Source organism: Lipotes vexillifer, unplaced genomic scaffold (assembly GCF_000442215.2).
Source record: "Lipotes vexillifer unplaced genomic scaffold, Lipotes_vexillifer_v1.1 scaffold215, whole genome shotgun sequence".
Lineage (NCBI taxonomy): Eukaryota > Metazoa > Chordata > Mammalia > Artiodactyla > Lipotidae > Lipotes > Lipotes vexillifer.
In genome coordinates, this window is record NW_006776544.1 from 2,233,327 (window position 1) to 2,252,559 (window position 19,233).

Genomic DNA, 19,233 nt, shown 5'->3' on the forward strand with positions numbered 1-19,233 from the left:
CAGGCCTGGGGTGGAGCGTGAGGTTCTGCATTTCTAACAAGCGCCCAGGTGATGCTGTTGCTGGTCCGTGGAGCACAGCTTTGAGTAGCAAGATCCTAAACCATTTTGCCAAGTTTAGAGGTGTGCCTCTAATTCAGGGAGAGCACATTTAGGTGTCTTCACTGGCCAGGCCAGTAAGTAACTGTGAATGCGTGCAACTACCAGAGGTAACATGAACAGGGCATGATAGAGCCTGTAGGCATTCAGTTACACATTTTTGAAACACACTGGGCTGGCCAAATACACTACAACCTTCTTCCATTGGGGGCACCTGATTTGCAACCCCTCTGCTAGTACAATTATTTTAAGATTTGTCAGTACGTATTTATTTTCCCGTCTACCCACTTCATGGGTGTTTAGATTTCTGCCACAATCCCTTTCACTCTTCCTCTCCCCACTCTTAATTGGCACTGCTTGATGTTGCTTTGTAAGCATTTTTAAGGGTTATTATTTGAATTGTATGTCCTATTTAAGCAACAGGGTTGTGACTCTTCAAGGGCAGGAACTGAGCTTTGTTTCTTTGGTCTGTCCTCAATAACGTTTAGTTCAGTGTTCAGCTCACAGTGGGCACTTGGTCACTGATGGGTAATTGACTCACTGTCAGGACCAGGATAGTACTTAAGAAACTAAGTGAGTTCACTAGGATGGTTGAGATTTGGAGATAAGGACCACATCCTATGTGATCAGCATACAGATACTCCCAGTTCGAAGAAGGCAAGCCAGGATTTTTTTTTTTTTAGAAGCATTGGATTTTTCCAATATTAGAACACAGACCAGGCTTGTTCAACTGCTATTGTTTTGAATTTAGCAGGATGTGTTGTGTTTGCAGCTTCTGGACTTACTGGATCTGCTATTTTTGGTGCTCTTCATTAAATGGATTGTTGATATGTAAATATACAAGTTGCTATGCAAAATTGCCCTAATTTTCTTGTGAACTTTCTTCTGCAGCTTGTGAAAAGGCGTTTTGTTAGTTCCCCACATTGAAGAATATTTTGAGTACTTGCAGCTAAATTGTGCTAAGCCAATTGTCAAAACTTGGGAGTGTACCATGAAAGAAAATTGATTCAGATAAAGTCAACCCATTTGCATGGGCTCCTGTTTATTTATATGTATGCAAATGTATCTGTATGTGGCGTAGATGTTCACACATTGTACTATGGCCAAAGATTCAACTGGAGTTAATGAGCATATACAGGGAAGAACTATTAGCAAATCAATTAAGAACCTGTCTGGGGGCGGTGGAAAGATGGCGGAGGAGTAAGATGCGGAGATCACCTTCCTCCCCACAAATACACCAGAAATACATCTACATGTGGAACAACTCCTACAGAACACCTACTGAATGCTGGTGTTCAAATAGCAAAAGACTGTAGATGACTAGTCAACCAGAGAAGTGTAAACATGAACTGAATTGAGTACTTTGATTCCCTACTTTTTCATTTGTTCAACTACTGTCGACTGATCAGAAAGCCTCCTATGTGACAGACACAGTAATGGGTACAGGGTGAACAAGAGGTTACAGTAGTAAACAAGACATCCGTGGTCCTTGCCTTCTTGAAACTTACATTGATCCAGGTTCTTTCATCAGTGTGTATCTGTGTGTATTAGGCCTTTTGGGCTGCTGTAATGAAAATATGATAGACTCAGCAGCTTAAATAAGAAACATTTCTAAACAATTTTGGAGGCTGGGAAGTCCAAGCTCAAGGTCCTGGCAGATTCACCATCTGGTGAGTGCTCTCTTCCTGGTCCTTAGACGGCTGTTCTTGCTATAACTTCACATGGCAGAAGGGGAGAGGGAGCTCTCTGAGGTGTCTTTCATAAGGGCACTCACCCCTCATGACCTTATCACCTCTCAAATGCCCCACCTACTAATACCATCAACTTGGGGGTTGGGTTTCAACATAAGAATTTGGGGGGGGGGCACAAACATTCAGTCTCTAGCAATGTATATTCGTGTATTAAAAATTATAACAATCTTAGGTATTTTCTTTATACAATTAAAGAATGACACAGTTGGAAGATGCCTTGAAATGCCATTCAACATATTCTTCCATCCTTCAGGTAGCTGGAAGAAGTTGTAGGTGTGTTGCAGCTACACTGAGAGATGAACCCCATTCATATCTCCTGGGCATTCATCATTTCTGCATATACCCATCTGACATCTTTGAACTGCAAGTACCAAGTACTTGTCTGGTGCCCATGTGACCTACGCTGGGGAGTGAACATATCTCTTCCAACCAATGAAGCAGCCCTCAACAGTTGGTGCATAAATACCCCAACTCCCTCCCACTCTGTTGAGATAACTCTGAGGAGTGTTCTGTACTATTCTTTCAGAGGTCCCTAATGGGATTGAGCCCCAGTTACCCACAGTGGTGACCTTGCTCCATGTCGGCTTCCTTTTCTCCCTGCAACGCTTCCCTATTTTCCTACTCGTGCTTCCTGGGATCACCTCCCCACACCCAAATATACCACTTGTATCACATTCTTGTCTCAGGGTCAGCTTCTGGGGGAACCCAACCTAGGTCATGTATCAACCCATGGCTCTCCAAGAATACATGATAGAATTATATATTCACAGGCAGATTTATTTTGAAAATCATGTATAATGTAAAATACATGGCTATATTATTCATAGACAAATATAATTACAATGTTTATTTTTGTCAAACCATTTAGATGCACATGATTAGCTAATTAAGTGTACTTGGGGAAGTCTCTCTGAGAAAAAGTAAAATTATTTTGTGATTTGGATAATAGAACCCCACTTTTGGTTGGGCAATTTCACAGTTTTGTGTATTAGAATTTTTAGAAAGCCAGTCGGTACCTTCTAGGATTAAGAAACCTTGTTTTTAGGATCTGGCTACCTCTTTTAATACTCTCCCACCCCTTCTCCCACTATAACCCAGGTCTTCCTCGGATAGAGTGTTGGCCTGGGTGGTTACAACATAACCCAAAGCTCACCTCCTCTTGTTTGTTTCATTTTCTGTTGTCTTCCATTGGTGTTTTCTCTCAGCCACAGCCTGTGGCTGTTTTCCTCTATCTTGAATGGAATCTAACCCCTAGTTTTATAGACACGGTGTACAGAATTTTCCTTTGCAGCCCCATAAACTCACTCCATATATTTCTCTCTTCCCTTTATTGGCGGTGAGAAAGTCACCTGATTTCTTTTTTTTTCTTTTTTTTTTTTTTTTTTTTAAGCCCGAAAGTCACCTGATTTTTATCAGACTTAAAGTATTCCAGTCTATGAATAATATAATGTGGGAAATGGAAACAGACAAGCAAAAAACGGTTGGGCTTCTGGGCAGGACTGAAGACTTATAACATGAACTTTTTAATGCATGTACATTTTATGTATGTGTCCTAGGATTTATTTACTGCTCTCATTTTAACTTCATTCTTCCCTCCAGTCCCCTGCAACTCTTAAGATTCATTTGTGAGCTTGAACATGGCCATTCCTGGGTAAGGAAGCATAGGAGAAGCTCCCTGATTAGGAAGGAGCATTCAGCTTTGGTTACTAAAGCTTTTGTTGTCAGCTCTCCATGTTGCCTGGCCTCAGTTGCTTGTCTGGGTACTTGAACTCTTGCCTTTTCCTACAGATGTCTTGGTTCAGGATGTTTGCTTAGAATTTGGACTTTGGGCCCCTGTCTTGTCTTTATTTTCTATGTCCAATCTGTTGGCCTAACTCACTACTTGTTATGAATTCTTGCACATAGTAGGTATTGGATAGACATTTCTTAAATATTAGATATGTTTCCTGACTCCTGCTTGCATGAGCTTTCTAAGGCTTATATGGCATCTAAGACCTGAACCCTTGACTCGTGATTCCAAACTTTGCCCTGGACTCATGCTCCTGGTTGATTTCCTGGGGCTGCAAGCTCTCCTGCCTGGATCCTTCCCTTCACTCTCAGCCTTGCCTCAGTTTACTGGAGTTCCAATTCCTTATTTTGCACCACAACTTGCTGACTGGCTGTGATGCTGACAGTCGAATACAGATAATGTAACTAGAATATTCACAATAAGGGAGCACGTTAACAAATATGAGACCCGTGATGCTGTTTACACTTTTATTTTGAAGGATAATTATGTCTGTGCTTAAGTAAGACCCTACGCATTGAGTGCAGATGTCAGAGCAAGAAAGTGTTGACTAAGACTGGGTTCCCGCTGTGAAGTGCACGATGTGTGAAATTCTAGCATATGTGCAGAATTTAAACCCATCATTTACTGACAGGCAATAATTACTTTAATGAAGTCAGGAGACTATTTCAAACAAGCAATTAGAGTTAACAATATAACTGTAAACAGGACCCTAGTTAATGAATTTTCAAACTGTACTGCCCTCCTCTGCGAATGCTAGGAGCTATAAAAAGAATGAGAAGAATAACTCATATTATTGAATACTTATATGTCATGCTGGGCGCTGTACCAAGCCCTTTACATAAAGTGTCTTATTTAATCCTCTGGGAGGTAAATACTAGTACTATTCCCATTTTGCAGATGAAACTGTGCCTCAGAGGTAAAACATCTTTCCCAAAGTCACACTGCTTAGGAAATGGTGGACGTGTGATTTAAACCTTGGTTAGTTTGGCTCTAGAACCCAAGCTCTTAACTATGGCACCTAGATTATATAGTCTATTAGCACGTATGTAAAACCTACTTTCCACGGGGATTTGTCAGTACGTGCTAATAGGAAGCACATGGTACATTCAGATTAAGAAAATTTGAAGAGGAACTATTGATAAATGGACTGTTGGCAGAGCTGTAGGTATAAAGGATCCACAAAAAGTAGCATAGTCATGTCAGAGGGAGCTGTTACTATCTCTAGGTTGAGGGGACACGAGGAGGGAGCAATTACAGGCACCCGGAAGGATAGACTCATACACAGGAGGCTGATAGGAGGGGGGCCAGTTATCTTAGTCTAGAGGCACAATCAGACCAAGACAACCTTGCCGGGAAGAAGCCAGGGGAATAAATAACTTCCCCTCACCTTCCTGCCTCCTTCCAATCTCCTTTCTGGGCTCCCCATTGGCCAGACCTAACCAGAAGCCAGAGAGTATAGTCTTACGCGTTACCTGGGAAATGTGTTGGAACAGTACAGCCAAATGCAGAATATATTTGATTCTGAAATCCAAAGAGGCCTGCCAAGCATTGTGCCTCTTTCTTCAGAGTGGGAAGTGTAAGGTATAGCAACTTGTTCCTTGGTTTCGAAGGATATCCAGACATATCGCAGATCACTAAACCTTCTAAAAACATCACACGTGTGGCAAGTCCCTGAACTTTTTGCAGAATTTATCTTCCACCCTCTGGTGTACATATATCTTAAGGAGGCATCTAGGATTCTTGCTTCTTCCCTCTCATCAAGTCATTAGCCATATGTTATCATGTAATGGAGCAGTATGATGTTAAGGGGCCTCTGGACCCTGTTATGACAGAGAGGAGAATTGACACAGCCCTGGGGCGTGATAGTGAAGATACACTGTTGTTCCTACCATGTGAATTCAAACTGCTCGTAATTTTCCTTACTGATGGGGATGGAAAAGAAAGCATTTTCCAGGTCAGTCGCTGTCTACCAGGAGCCAAGGGGTGTTCTGAATTCATCTAGTAAAGATACCATATCCAGAACCACAGCTGTGATTGGCAGCACCATGTGATTAAGTTTGTGATATTTGCTGTCATTCACCAAGACCCCCTGGAGCTTTTACACCAGCCAGACAGGCAAGTTAAGTGGGGATGTGCTAAAAATCATCATCCTGGTGTCTTTCAGGTCTTTGATGGTGGCACTAGTCTTTGTAATTTCCCCAGGGATGCAGTATGTGATTTGGTTTACTATCATGTTGGGGAATAGGCAGTTCCAGGAGCTGGCATTTGACTCATCCCACTATAATAGTCCTTGCTGCATGGGCCAGGGAACAAAAGAGGAGAATCTTTCAGTTACTAACTATACTATTCCCAGTCCAGCTAACCTGAGACTGAGAAAATAGCCACAGGATGAGAGACTTTTGTCCCATTGAACTGACTGTTAGACTCAGGCCAAGACTCCCTCTACCACCTGACTTCCAAAAGCCCCTATTCTGACAGGTGAACCACTGTGGCATTTTGGTTTCTGGGAATCAGTGTAAATTTAGAGTTTGTATCTAATAATCCCCCAAAGAACTGAGTATTTTTCTTTTCCTAGTATATGGCCGCAGTACCTCTGGAGAAGGCTTCAAGAAGATTTAGAGTTTCTTCCTGCAGCCTCAAGGGCTTCACACCTATGAATTGACTTAAGTTTGGGAATTGTATAAGAGGCCATGAATTGTCACTTCAGTTAGTTGGGTTAGGTTTCTGCTTAGTAGACCAAGATTTTTTCTGCCTCTGTATGCCAAGCAGCACATTGGTAGGCTTTATGTATTTCATTTTGAGACCTCCATGATCAGTTAACCATCACCACAGATTCCGGCAGGTCAGTACTCTGATTACCATTTTGTCCCTGGGTCTTACTGTGTATATTGCACCTACCATGTCACTGATTGATTGTTAAGTCATCCTGCCATTAGCACTTCAGGATCCCATATTCCCATTGAGAACAGGACACACAATTCCACGATAGCATCCCCTACTGTAACCTATGACCTAGAGAAGACAGCCATCACAGAACTCTTTGAGGTTGAGGGGGCTCCCGATGTCTGTCATAATGCCTTGATGAAGGAAATGTTGTCCAGCACTTCAAGGACTAATTGCTATGGCCATTTGATTTCCCAAGACATCGCCCTTTACCTGAACTTTATTCCATGCTGTGATAGGTAATAATTTGAGTGATTATGATGCCACTGCATGCCACAGTTTACCGACTCCTATTTTTTTCCTCAGCAAGAAAGTTATTCCAATACTCTTCAATATGACCAAGTCAATGTCAGAATCTCACTTTCAAAGTCTGTTTCATGCGGCCACTTTTAAGGAGTAATTACTGCATCGGTAAGCTCCCAACTGAAATAAAGTGGAAACTTAGCATAATTCGTGGACGATTTATTTATGAAAGGATTATTTATAGAGGTGTAGGTGTGGAGAAACTGCAAGGGATTGTGTGGTAATTCAAGGATGGTGGCAGTGAAGACATTACCAGTCCTAGACCCGTGGAATGAATGAAGAGAGGAAGCAGTTACCAGATCTTGGAAGGGAAGACTTGTGTAAAGGGAGACTATCTTGAGAGGAGCAGTGGCCTTTGGATAAGGGACACAGCTAGGCTAGAGCAATTTCGTAGGAAGGGAGCCAGAGGATCAAACACCCTGACCTTACTTTCTTCTCCTTTTGATCTCCAACTGGAGATCATATTGGCCAAGTCCATCCAGAGGCCAGAGGGAAGGGCGCCAGTTGATAAGGTCCATATAGGTCACCTTCTGAAGGCAGAGAACAGGATGAAGACTGGAGAGTAGATCAGGAGGGGCAAGTGGAACATACCGTAATTCCGGGTATGAATAGAATGTCCTTATCTACCACTGTGCTCTGCTTAGGTTCAGGTAGCTTTTCACAACTTTCAGCTAAGCAGGAACCATGAACTCTGCCTCAAGTAGGGCCTTATGCCTTTCTAGATGGTTATAACAAAGTCATCATTGAATGTCTCATGAGCACCTGATAATGCAGTCACTATTTTCTTTATTCTGTTGAATTTGTCAAGTAACTTGACATTTATTTACATTACTGTGTCTTCTCAGAGTCATCAGTCTTTTATAAATGTGCCTAAAGGTTTTCTCTAATTTTTCATTTTTTATCTCCCACTCCTCAAGACTTTGTCATTCCTGTCAAAAATACCCCAACTGGAAAACTGGGGTCATCTTGGTCATATCTATCTTGTCATCTAACATCACGCTAGTCACCAGTTACAGTTAATTTTTCCTCTAATTTTTTTTACAGCTCCAATTTCTCTCTCTTCTGTTGTAACCACCCTAATACAAACCGTTATCGCTTCACACCTGGATTTTAGGGATAGCTTCTTAATGGCCCCATTAATCTTCCTAGATAGTTATTTTGAACATGAACCTCTACTGTCAGAAAACACCAGCGAATCCTCAGTATCGCCAGGAACAGGGCCACCTTTCTTTCCAAACCTGTCTCTCAGTAGTTTTACTACTGAGACAGTTCTACTCCAGTGAAAGCACTCAGGTCCTTATGCCCTGAAACTGTTAAATGGATTTCCTCTTCAATGTGTTGCCTCGAGTTGTTCCTTTTTCTTGGAATGGCCTCACTGTTCCACTTCAGCTGTCTTAAGTCCCATTCTTCACTTGAGGCTCAGCTCAGTTCCTGTTTTGTTTTGTTTTCCAAAACTGCCTATTACTCAGTCCTTGGTGAGATCTTATACATTCTAGTAACACTTGCTATCGATGAGTAGGCATAGTATAACTAGTGTCTATTTCTTAGGACTTTTAAAAATGATACTCTTACAGGTTTGTTGTAAGGTTTATATAACTTAATACATATAAATTTTTAAGACTAATGCCTGGTACATAGTAAGCTCTCAGTACATTTTAGCTATCAAAATTATTATTATTATGTTTACAACTCATTTGACAATTAGTATAGTACTTTGTATTCTTACTTTGTTTTGCATGTATATGGAATATTTCCCTAATGAAATTAGATTACCATCCCTGTGTGGGAAGGGTATGGGTTTTTTTTTTTTTTCAATCAATTGCTGTGTTTTCAACTTTTAGCATAGCGTCTGGCAGAGAAGATGCCTGAATAAATGCTTACTGTGTAGTCAGTGATGGTGGTGATGATGATGCCTGCCTCCTCTATTCTTGGCTGCTTTTGGAAAGTGGCTTCATTATATCAGTTTGCAAAATCTTTGATTGCATTATAAAGCTGGTACGTACCTCACAGATCATTTAATTCCACATCATCATCTTCTAGATGGTGAAACTGAGGTTCAAGGGAGAGAAAGGACTTGCCCAAATCCAGAGTTGCCAGTTAGTGACAGACACAGGGCCAGAACTCGGAATGCATTCCAGAGCAGTGAACTGAACAAATATTTATTGCACACCTATCATGTGTCAAGTACTGTGCTAGCTGTTGGGGACATCTATGACCAGGACAGAGACCCATCCTTCCATGCCATTTGCTTTTTAACGGTGGGGCTAGACGTAGTCAAACAAAACTAAAGAGGTAATTGCTCTGGGCTTCCCTGGTGGCGCAGTGCTTGAGAGTCTGCCTGCTAATGCAGGGGACACGGGTTCGAGCCCTGGTCTGGGAGGATCCCACATGCTGTGGAGCAACTAGGCCCGTGAGCCACAACTACTGAGCCTGCGCGTCTGGAGCCTGTGCTCCGCAACAAGAGAGGCCGCCATAGTGAGAGGCCCGAGCACCGTGATGAAGAGTGGCCCCCACTTGCCACAACTAGAGAAAGCCCTCGCACAGAAACAAAGACGCAACACAGCAAAAATAAATAAATTAATTAATAAACTCCTACCCCCAACATCTTAAAAAAAAGAGATAATTGCTCTGAAGGAAATAGGGTGATTTAAGGACCAACAGGGTGAATAGGTAGGTATTTTAGGGCTTCTGAGGTGATAGTTAAGCTGAGTCCTGTGTGATGAGAAGGAGACAACCAAGGGAAGATCTGGGCAAAGTTAGTTTCAGGTACGAGGAAGAGTAACTGCAAAGGCCCTGTGGTAGGAATAAGCCTAATGTGTTCCAGGAATTGGAACTGAGGCTGGTGAAACCAAAGCATAGTGCACGAGTGAGAAAGTGGTAGGATTTGAGGTCAGAAAGCTAGGAGGGGGTCTAGTCACATAGAGTTCTGTAGGCTGTAGTAAGGAGTTTGTATTTTAGTTTTATGATCCTGTTTATGCTTTAAAATGATCATTTAGGCTGTTATGTGGAATAATATTCTATGCAGAGAAGGACAAGGGTGTGTCAGAAAAATTATTGAAAACTTGGTAAAATACGTTACTGAGCCTTTTCTTCAGTACAGTGCTGGACTTGACTTTCTGTCGTCTAGGCTATTGTATAACCTTTTGAGTCAGAGGATAATTTGTAGATTGTTGCCCAAAGTTTATAGTTATGGCTTCGTTGGATATTAACTAGTTTTGTATCTAACCCATAAATAATGTCCTAACATTACTAGAAATATTTAGCTTCTCAAATGGTCTTTGGACTAGATTTAAGATCTTACTGGTTCCTGCATTAATGCATTGGCCCAAATCTTTGACATGTGTTTATTTGAATCACGAGTTTATCTTATTGAATATTACATTTTAACAAGTGGAAGCAGGCAGAATAGTTAGGGGGCAGTTGCAGTAATCTAGGTGAGTCTTGACAATGTCTTGGACTAGGGTCGTGGTGGTGAACATGGTTGAAAGTCATTGGATTCCTTATACATTGGAGGCAGGGGCAACAGGATTTCTGATCGATGGAACACCCAGGATCAAGCAAAGAGTAATCAAGAAAGATTCCTAGGGTTTTTGCCTAAGTAACTGCTAGTGCCATTAACTGAAGTGGGGAAGATTGGAGGTGGAAAAGATTGGCAGAGCATGTGAGGTGGAAAATCAAAAGTCCAGCTTTAGATATGCCAGGTCAAAGGTGTCAATTAGTGTCAATTAGTCATCTACGTGGAAATGGGAAATAGGTTCTAGACCAGAAAATTCTGGACTAGAGATAAAGACTTGGGTGTCATTAGAACTTCAGTGATGTTTAAAGCCTGGGCCTGGATGGAGCTGGTGTTCTTCGGGAGATTTAGAGAAATGGATATTATTAGGCTCCATTACATATTCAGAACATTTTAAGGCATGGTCTGGAGCTCTCCAGTTCTACCACATGATCCAGGTGATTTTTGACAGAAACAGAGCTCTAGAGAAAGTTTCGCAAAACTTTCTCTGTTAAGGCTCAGATAGTAAATGTTTTAGGCTTTCCAGGCTATACAGACTATCCCAGCTCTGCCACTGTAGCAGGAAAACAGCCAGAGACAACATGTAAATGCCTGACCACAGCTATATTCCACTAACATTTATAAACCTGAAATTTGAATTTTATATAATTTTCATGTGTCATAAAATATTTTCTTTTTTAGATATTCATTTTTATTAAGATTCCACATATAAGTGGTAATGCACAGTATTTGTCTTTGTCTGACTTATTTCACTCAGCCTAATCCGCTTCAGATCCATGCATGTTGTTACAAAGGGAAATATTTTGTTTCTAATGGCTGAGTAGCACTCCATTGTGTACACACACACACACACACACACACACACACACACACACAATCTTCTTCATCCCTTCATCTGTTGATGGACACTTAGGTTGCTTCCGTATCTCAGCTGTTGTAAATAATGCTACTGTGAACGTTGGGGTGCATGTATCTTTTTGAATTACTGTTTTCATTTTCTTTGGATATACACGCAAGAGTGGAATTGCTGGATCATATGGTAGTTCTATTTTTAGTTTTTTTGTGGAACCTCCATACTGTTCTTCATAGTGGCTGCACGAATTTACATCCCCACCAACAGTGTACAAGGGTTCCTTTTTCTCCACATCATCACCAACATTTCTTACTTGTGGTCTTTTTGATGTTAGCCATTCTAACAGGTGTGAGGTGATATCTCACTGTAGTTTTTTGTTTGTTTTTGCTTTTTAAACTTTTACATTGGAACATAGTTGATTAACAATGTTATGTCAGTTTCCGGTGTACAGCAAAGTGATTCAGTTATACATATACATGTATCTATTCTTTTTCAAATTATTTTCCCATTTAGGTTATTACAGAATACTGATTTGTATTTCTCTGGTGATTAGTGATGTTGAGCATTTTTTCATATGCCTGTTGGCCATCTGTATGTCTTCTTTGGAAAAAATGTATATTCAGGTCTTGTGTCTATTTTTTAATCGGGTTGTTATTGTTTTGACATTGAGTTGTATGAGCTGTTTATATATTTTGGATATTAAGCCCTTATCTGTCATATTATTTGCAAATATTTTCTCCTGTTCCATAGGTTGTCTTTTCATTTTGTCAGTGGTTTCCTTTGCTTTGCAAAAGCTTTTTAAGTTGAATTAGGTCCAATTTGTTTATTTTTGCTTTTGTTTCCTTTGCCTTAGGAGACAGATCCAAAGAAATATTGCTACAATTTATGTTAAAGAGTGTTCCGCCTATGTTTTCTTCCAGCAGATTTACAGTTTCTGGTCTTACATTTAGGTCTTTAATCCATGTTGAGTTTATTTTTGTATATGGTGTGAGAAAATGTTCTAATTTCATTCTTTTATATGTACCTGTCCCATTTTCCCAGCACCACTTTTTTTTTTTTTTTTTTGGGGTTATGCGGGCCTCTCACTGCTGTGGCCTCTCCCGTTGCAGAGCACAGGCTCCGGACGCGCAGGCCCAGCGGCCATGGCTCACGGGCCCAGCCGCTCCGCGGCATGGGGGATCTTCCCGGACCGGGGCACGAACCCGTATCCCCTGCATTGGCAGGCGGACTCCCAACCACTGCCCCCCCAGGGAAGCCCCAGCCAGCACCACTTTTTTTGTTCGTCTGTTTTTGTTTTTGTTTTGCAGTATGCGGGCCTCTCACTGCTGTGGCCTCTCCCGTTGCAGAGCACAGGCTCCGGACGCGCAGGCCCAGCGGCCATGGCTCACGGGCCCAGCCGCTCCGCGGCATGGGGGATCTTCCCGGACCGGGGCACGAACCCGTATCCCCTGCATTGGCAGGCGGACTCTCAACCACTGCGCCACCAGGGAAGCCCTATGATCATTTTAACAGTATTCTTCCAATCCATGAACACTGTGTATCTTTCCATATCTTTGTGTCATGTTCAGTTTCTTTCATCAGTTTTTTGTAACATCTTTATTGGGGTATAATTGCTTTACAACGGTGTGTTAGTTTCTGCTTTATAACAAAGTGAATCAGTTATACATATACATATGTTCCCATATCTCTTCCCTCTTGCGTCTCCCTCCCTCCCACCCTCCCTATCCCCCCCCTCCAGGCGGTCACAAAGCACCGAGCCGATATCCCTGTGCCATGTATAATTGCTTTACAATGGTGTGTTAGTTTCTGCTTTATAACAGAGTGAGTCAGTTATACATATATATATGTTCCCATATCTCTTCCCTCTTTGTCTCCCTCCCTCCCACCCTCCCTATCCCACCCCTCCAGACAGCCACAAAGAACCGAGCCGGTTTCCCTGTGCCATGCGGCTGCTTCCCACTGGCTATCTACCTTACGTTTGTTAGTATATATATGTCCATGTCTCTCTCTCGCCCCGCCCTATCACAACTCACCCTTCCCCCCCCATATCCTCAAGTCCGTTCTCCAGTAGGTCTGTGTCTTTATTCCTGTCTTACCCCTAGGTTCTTCATAACATTATTTTCTTAAATTCCATATATATGTGTTAGCATACGGTATTTGTCTTTCTCTTTCTGACTTACTTCACTCTGTATGACAGACTCTAGGTCTATCCACCTCATTACAAATAGCTCAATTTCGTTTCTTTTTATGGCTGAGTAATATTCCATTGTGTATATGTGCCACATCTTCTTTATCCATTCATCCGACGATGGGCACTTAGGTTGTTTCCATCTTCGGGCTATTGTAAATAGAGCTGCAGTGAACATTTTGGTACGTGAATCTTTTTGAATTTTGGTTTCCTCAGAGTATATGCCCAGTAGTGGGATTGCTGGGTCATATGGTAGTTCTATTTGTAGTTTTTTAAGGAACCTCCATACTGTTCTCCATAGTGGCTGAACCAATTCACATTCCCACCAGCAGTGCAAGAGTGTTCCCTTTTCTCCACACCCTCTCCAGCATTTATTGTTTCTAGATTTTTTGATGATGGCCATTCTGACTGGTGTGAGATGGTATCTCATTGTAGTTTTGATGTGCATTTCTCTAATGATTAATGATGTTGAGCATTCTTTCATGTGTTTGTTGGCAGTCTGTATATCTTCTTTGGAGAAATGTCTATTTAGGTCTTCTGCCCATTTTTGGATTGGGTTGTTTGTTTTTTTGTTATTGAGCTGCATGAGCTGCTTGTAAATTTTGGAGATTAATCCTTTGTCAGTTGCTTCATTTGCAAATATTTTCTCCCATTTGGAGGGTTGTCTTTTGGTCTTGTTTATGGTTTCCTTTGGTGTGTAAAAGCTTTGAAGTTTCATTAGGTCCCATTTGTTTATTTTTGTTTTTATTTCCATTTCTCTAGGAGGTAGGTCAAAAAGGATTTTCATCAGTTTTATAATTTTCCAAGCATAGCTCTTTTACCTGCTTAGGTAGGTTTATTTCTAGGTATTTTTTCTTTTTGATGCAGTTTTTAAATGGGATTGTTTCCTTAACTTCTCTTTCTGATAGTTTGTTGTTAGTGTATAGAAATGCAAAAGATTTCTGTATATTAATTGTGTGTCCTGCAACTTATGCTGAATTCATCGATGAGCTCTAGTGGTTTTTTGGTGGTGTCTTCAGGATTTTTTATGTATAATTTCGTGCTGTCTGCAAACAGTTACAGTTTTACTTCTTCCTTTCCAGTTTGAATTTCTGCTATTCCTTTTTTTTTTGTCTGATTGCTGTGGCTAGGACCTCCCGTTCTATGTTGAATCAAAGTGATGAGAGTGGGCATCCCTGTCTTGTTCCTGATCTTAGAGGAAATGCATTCAGCTTTTCCCTGTTGAGTATGATGTTAGCTGTGGGCTTATATACTGCCTTTATTTTGTTGAGATATGTTGTCCCTCTACCCACTTGGTTGACTGGTGCCAGCCCTCTGGTGTGTTGGCTGGGTACTGGCAAGGCAGGTTACTGGGCTGTGATGTTGCTTGTGTCAGTGTCCTTCTGCTAGTAGGTGGGGTCTGGGTCCAGAAGATCTTGGGGTTGGTGCCTGCTCATTGGTGGGTCAGGCTGCATCCTGGGGCTATTGCCAGGCTACTGGTGGGCAGAGCCTGGTCCTGGGGTCTCTGGATGCAGGGCCCAGGAGTCCCAGATCTGGTGTCAGATCACTGGTAGGTGGAGTTGGGTCCGGACAGATGGCTGTGGGACCCAGGATGTCACAAAGCTTGTGTTGGCCAACTGGTGAGTGGGGCCAGATCCTGGGGTCAGAGCTGGTATTGGCCTGCTGGTGGTTTGGCTGGGTCCTGCCACGGCAGGCTGCAGGGTTCTCGTAGTCGTGGGGCTAGCACCCACCCACTGTCTCTTGCGGTTGGAGGGTCCTTGGTCGAGTGCTTGTGCAGTGGTGTGTGAGGCTGAGTCCTGGGGCCTCAGGTGGATAGGGCCATGTTCAGGGGTGGCTGTGGTCTCAGCTTCCTTGCTGGTGGGTGGAGCTGTGTCCCCCCCCCCCCTGCAGCTAGATGCTTGGCCTGAGGCATCCCAGTAGTACTGGTGTCTACAGGTTGGTGGGGGTGGGCGGGGCTGGGTCCTGAGGCTAACGAGCCAGGGGGAGGATTCCAGAATGGCATTTGCCAGCACCAGTGTCCACGTGGTAGAAGGACCTCCCAGAAATGGCTGCTTCCAGGGTCTGTGTCCCCAGTGGGTGTCCCAGTTGCCTCTTGCCTCTCTGGGAGACTCCAAGATCAGCAGGTGGGTCTGACCCAGGCTCCTTTCACATTACTCCTTCTGCCCTGGGTCCTGGAGCATGTGAGATTTTGTCTGCACCCTTTAAGAGTGGAGTCTATTTACCACAGCCCCTGGGTCTCCAGAAAGTAAATCCTGTTGGCCTTCAAAGCCATATGTCCTGGGGGCTTGTCTTCCCAGTGCAGGACTCCTGGGCTGAGGAGTTTGAGGAGGGGCTCAGACCCCTTGCTCCTTCGGGAGAACCTCTGAAATTGTAATCATTCTCTCATCTGTGGTTTGCCCATCGAGGGTTATGGGTCTTGACTATACTGTGACCCCGGCCCTCTTACCTGTCCCCTTGTGGTTCCTTCTTTATATCTTTAGTTGTATATCTTCTCTGGTAGACTCCGATCATTCTTGTCAAAAGTTTTTCCGTAAATAGTTGTAATTTTGGTGTGCCCATGAGAGCAGGTGGGCTCGGGGTCTCTCTACTCTGCTATCTTGAAACAATCCTCTAAAATATTATTTTTCCTGTGATTGTTTTCCAACCATTTTAAAATATAGAAACCATTCTTAGCTTATAGGCTGTATAAAAACAGGCAGTGGGCCAGGTTTGGCCTGTGGCTGATAGTTTGCTTATACTCTGCATGATCTAGATCAGTGGTCTGTCAAGAGACATGTGGGAATATAATGTTAAAGTCTGTATTTATATTTACTTAATCTTTACTAAGATTTTCTAGTTTTGTGATCTCAGTAATGTAATCATTTACAGTGACACTTATGTAGCTCTTTCCATGTGGAAGCACTTTACATATATTAAATCATTTAATGCTCACAAAACTCCTGGTGTTAATAATAATAACATTATTAATATTTTCATGTCTTGAATTAGGTAACTGAGGTAAAGAGAGGTTGAGTAACTTGTCCAAGATCATACAGCTCATGACTAGCAGAGTCAAGATTTGATTCCAGGCAGTTTAGTGTCAAATATCTGCCTATTGGGGAACATACTGAAAATATTTACCTATGGGGACAGGATCACAGTTTGGAGAGCCCTGCTCTACAACATAGGGACTATGTTAAGGTTCTCCAGAGAAAGAGAACCAATAGGATGTATATATAATAGAGAGAAAAAGAAAGATTTGTTGTAAGGTGTTGGCTTACGTGATTGTAGAGGCCGAGAAGTCCAAATTCTGTAGCTAGGTGGGCACCCCGGAGAGCCGATGGTATACTTATGGTCCAAGTCTGAAGGTCTGAGCACCAGGAGAGCCAGAGGTGTAAGTTCTGATCCAAAACCTGGCAGGTTTAAGATCCAAGAGTGGCCAGTATTTTAGCTCAAGTCTGAAGGTAGGAATAGACCAATCCCCCAGCTTAAGCAGTCAGGCAGGATTTTTCCCTTCTTAGCATGAGGGTCAGCCTTTTTGTTCTATTCAGACCTTCACTTGGTTAGATGAGGCTCACCTATATTAGGGATTGCCACCCGCTTTATTCAGTCTCACGTTAATCTCATCCAAATACACCCTCATAGACACACCCAGAATAATGTTTGACCAAATATCTGGGCACCCTGTGGCCCAGTCAAGTTGATGCATAAAATTAACCATCACAGGGAATATCTCTTATTAGTTAAATCTGTTTATTCCTCTGTGCTGTTGTGAAATTATATTCTTACCTGGAAGGTGAAACGTAATTGTAGCACTGAGGTGATGGTGGACGTCCAATGTTTGGAACTTTCTGGATCTGCTCATAGCATGCCCCAATCCACACTCTATATTCTGGGCTACCTCACTGTACTTTAATACTGTTAAGGGCTTTTAGAGTTTCAGTCTTATGAACCTTCTTTTATATCAACCCACTTTTCTTATTAAAGCAATCCTGGTCTTAAAAAAAAAAAAACAGAAGCATTGCTGACAAATAGAAGCACATTTGAAACGTTTTGGAAGTAAACTAGAGCAGCGGACGCTAAGAGGGAAACATTTGAGAAAGCTGGATTTCCTCATTGTATTTGCTTAAAGGGAGGCATACCTCAAGCTCTTTGCTCACCTAATCAATGAGGATTTCTGCTTGTACAGTGAGCAGCATTCCTAATTGTATTAATTTTCTTGGGTGATGTTTGGTTGAAGCAGGGTGAGTTTGAAGACTAAACTATTTTGGTGCATGTGTCCATTTCATTTTTCATCCTAAATCCTTTTATTTACTCTGGCTCCCAATCTGTTATGTTTTCTCTAAGAAGTGCTGGTAAGAGAAAGATACTAGGCACAGGTCAGTGTGGGTGGGCGAACGGGGGCTCCTGCCCAGGACTGCTATGCTCAGTCTCCTCTGGAGCGTGGCAGATGGGGATGGGTGCCATTGTTATCAGGGTGGCGCCGTCAGAGCCCCAGAGCTGTAAGGCCAGCAGGAGGAGGCGGGGTCAGTGCCAGAGAAGATTATTAGCCTCTGCCTGCTATCTTCCACCCTCACAATCCCCTGTAGCCTGCTTCCTGTATAGAAAATGGGTCTCTGGGGTACGTGGGTGGCGTTTGCCCTGGCTGGCCCAGAGGAGAGCTCGCCGGAGCTCTTCTTTTGCTAAAAAGCAAGGAAGGGGAGGGAAGATTTTCGCAGAATGACAAGTAGTGGAGCTGTGTCAGGGCAGCCAAAGTCAGAACAAAGGAGAGATCCTGAACTTCCTGAAATGTTCTGGCCACATCTCATTTGAGGCAACCATTCCCCACCCCACCCCCCATCTTGTGCCTACCTCTCGCTCCTGTATCCACAATTTAAAGGCCATTGGGTTGTTAGACACTGGAAGCCCAAGGGGCCAGGGGAGAAAGAGAAAATGCTAGAAGCCTCTGCACAGGGGATCCTGCACAGGGGAGACAGAGAAAATGCTAGAAGCCTCTGCACAGGGGATCCTATTTGTTTGAATAACAGAAAACAAAGAACACATAATAGGAGACCAATCACAAGGAATGGGGCAGAGCAGAAGGACCCCTGTAACATCGGAAGAAAGATGCAGGAAACGGCATATAAAGCAACTGTGGTTTCTCTAAAAGGAGGCTTTTGCTTTATTTTTCATCTCTCAAAGGTGTCAACTTAAGAAAACCTTACAGCTCCTGTGGGCTGCTGGCTCTCAAAGGGAAATGAATTATTTAGGAGTGTGATGAATAGTTCATCAAACCTCCCTCTAAAAGGGTTGCTGTTTAGGCTCAGAGTAATTGGCCAGGAGTGGAACGGGGGAGGGGGGGCGGCCATTTCCTCCATGATTCTTTCTTCTTCCACCCACCTTGGAGGGGGCCAGAAGTGGGAGGGGGAGGGTGATTGCCCGGGGTGGATCTTTTCATCTCCAAGGGGAAGAACACACAGGCAGAGCTTAAAAGAGGTCATTCCCAGGGCAGGCCTGCAGGGGGAGCCAGCGCCCTACAGTGGAACAAGCTCTCTTCCAAAGGGAGCCCCTTCCCTGGGAGGGCTTCAGGAAGCCTCAGATCCACCAAGAATCCCAATCTCCCATCAGGTGGAGTAGGCATCAGGTGTTTCCAGGCCATTTCAGCCTCTGCTTTTCCTGATTGCAGGCTCTGGGGGCTTTTGGAGTCTGTAGGGTGAAGGCTGTTTAACAGAAAAGGAAATGCGATGCAGCATCTAGCCACAGAGCAGTGCGTCCAAGGCGGCCTCTGAACAGCCTTGTTTTACCCCCAGTCTTCCCTCCCTCACCCGCCTCCCCCCC